The sequence below is a fragment of the Portunus trituberculatus genome, chromosome 50 (assembly GCF_017591435.1).
Source record: "Portunus trituberculatus isolate SZX2019 chromosome 50, ASM1759143v1, whole genome shotgun sequence".
Lineage (NCBI taxonomy): Eukaryota > Metazoa > Arthropoda > Malacostraca > Decapoda > Portunidae > Portunus > Portunus trituberculatus.
In genome coordinates, this window is record NC_059304.1 from 20,338,675 (window position 1) to 20,341,174 (window position 2,500).

The following is a 2,500-nucleotide window of genomic DNA, read 5'->3' on the forward strand; positions in this document are numbered from 1 at the left end:
CCCAGTGTAACCCACCAAGGAGGATTAGAATAGTAAAAACTGGCCATTATTCTTCTGACCTCCACAGACCCTTCTTAATGTCAATAAAATCGTCTAATCGTACTCCAAAACTCGTAGTAAAAAGCTTCCTAGTACCGAAGGAGTTAAACACGTATCTATCTACACATACATTCTTCAGGCAAAACTTAAAATTGATAAAAGAAAAAAGAAAAAGACTCCTACAGCATCCTCGGAGTCACGTTCCGTCTATCTACCTAGTCAAATTCTTTAGGGAACGGCACTTCAATGGGATTTTTTATATATATATTTTTTTCCCTTGGCCAGATTTCCCTCTAACGTAAAGAAAAAAAATGTGTGTGTAGAACAAGAGAAAGAAATGTCCCAGAGTTGTTAGTTACTGAGAAATGATGCGCCGAGTAGCGGGAAAAGGATTGACTTACACGACCTCCACACCTCCACACCTGCCTCGGTCACTGCCTCGCTCCTTACTGTCACCTGACCTAACCACGTATTCAGGAACACTTTGCTCTCTCGCCACGACTATTTTCCAAGGCCACAAAGATGATCAGCCGAGTCTTCAAGAGTGTTTCTCCAGTTAATAATATAGAAATCCTGTCACTCTGTTGCTAGAACAGTAACATTACCTTAATAACTCATGTAATCTTTTTCTTCTTCTTCTTCTTCCTTTTCCTCTTCTTCTTCTTCTTCTTCTTCTTCTTCTTCTTCTTCTTCTTCTTCTTCTTCTTCTTCTTCTTCTTCTTCTTCTTTTTCTTCTTCTTCTTCGTCTTCTTCCTTTTCTTCTTCTTTCTTTCTTTGTTGTTGTTGTTGTTGTTGTTACTCTTCTTTTTTGTTGTTGTTGTTCTTTCTGTTTTTGTTTCTTCTTCTTCTTTTCTTTTCTTTTATTTTCTTCTTTTCTTGTTGTTGTTGTTGTTGTTGTTGTTGTTGTTGTTGTTGTTGTTCTTTTTCCTTTTCTTTTTCTTTTCTTCTTCTTAACCTAACCTAACCTAATCTAACACTCCTTACTTTGCCTAATTTCACCGAGCAGCAAGTTACCTTCTACCTAATCCCACAAATTCTGAGCACGACTAACCTTCCCTTACCTAACCTAACTAACCACTTCTATCCTGAGAATGTTAGGGACGGACTGGGAGAGGTTAGGGAAGGTTAAGGTGGTTGAGGTTAGTTTAGGATAGGTTTTGTTATCTAATCTAACTTATCCTAAGCTAAATTTATCAAGTCCTTTTTTTATCTCAATTCTGTTATAGCACCGTGTCTTACCTCCCTTAATCTCCTTCTCCTTTTCTCTCTCTCTCTCTCTCTCCTGCTCCCTCTCCTCCTCTTTCTCCTCCTGTTCCCTTTCCTCTTGCTATTCCTCCTCCTCCTCCTCCTCCTCCTCCTCCTCCTCCTCCTGGTTTTTCTCATCTCATTCCTTCACCCCTTTTCCTCCGCCTAACCTTGTTCCAGGACCGCCACTCTCCTCCCTTCCTTCCCTTAATCTTTTCAGCTCCTCCTCCTCCTCCTCCTCCTCCTCCTCCTCCTCCTCTCTAAACAAGCTGGAGAGAGTACAAAGAAAAGTTACTGAGATGATCCCCACGACTGCAACACAAGCCCTACTAGGAGGGTCTGAAGAAGCGCAACTTGCTCACTTTAGAGAGGCGTGGGAGGCGCGGGATTGGATGGAGCTCCTTTAAATGTTCCAAGGGTTTGAAAACGTGAGCATTAATTAAGAGGTGTGTTATTATTGATGTAGCAGCACTTGGAATGATGGAAAAGTGGTATGATGGGATTACAAAGGAAGCTGCAAGAAGCCTTCAGGTCTATATGTGCTGCTGCTCCCTCCCTTTATGAGACATGTCTACCTTCTGCCCCTATCCATTAACCGTTTCAGTACTGGAAGCATTTTTTACCATGAGATTTGTGTACGATTAGACCATTATATTGACATTAGGAAGGTCAGAAGATCAATGGCCAGAGTCTTCACTATTTCAATCCCTCACATAAGTTTCTGAAGCTGTATGAAATCACCAAATAGTAAGCACATTGAATATGGTAATGAAGGGGTTAAGAGTAACAGAAACAGATAAGGTTAGTAAAGACAGTAAGGTTAGGCAATGTAGGAGAGAAAAGGCTGGCAGAACAGACAAGATGTAATTTGAATGTTTTAGTGTGGTACATATTAGCTGGTACTGAAGGAATTATTTTGTCTACTACTCTTTTACCGAGTCTATTTCATTCATGTACAAGTCTTTTTTTTCTTTAGTATTAAAAAAAGCGTAACCCCTGGGGGGACTCGAACCCCCAATCCCTGGCTTAGGAGGCCAATGCCTTATCCATTAGGCCACAGGGGCGGTGGTCATCTGAGACACAGGTAAGCGATTCAGCTCTGACGAGGCTAAATACTTCAATCGAATCGGTAACATTTGGAAATGTCCCCAGGATGAGATTATAAATAGCAACACGATAGAAACTTTTCAGGATAGATTAGACAAGCGCTTCTTAT

General features: G+C 40.9%; 1 long non-coding RNA gene and 1 other non-coding gene across 2 annotated transcripts in view; both read right to left on the reverse strand.

Moving 5' to 3' along the window:
* LOC123500008 overlaps positions 1 to 2,500 on the reverse strand; it is a 125,093-nt gene that overhangs the window by 103,733 nt on the left and 18,860 nt on the right. The gene's annotated exons all lie outside the window — the stretch shown is intronic.
* Positions 2,276 to 2,348, reverse strand: Trnar-ccu. Its single transcript has one exon. It is a non-coding gene; the product is annotated as a tRNA-Arg (tRNA).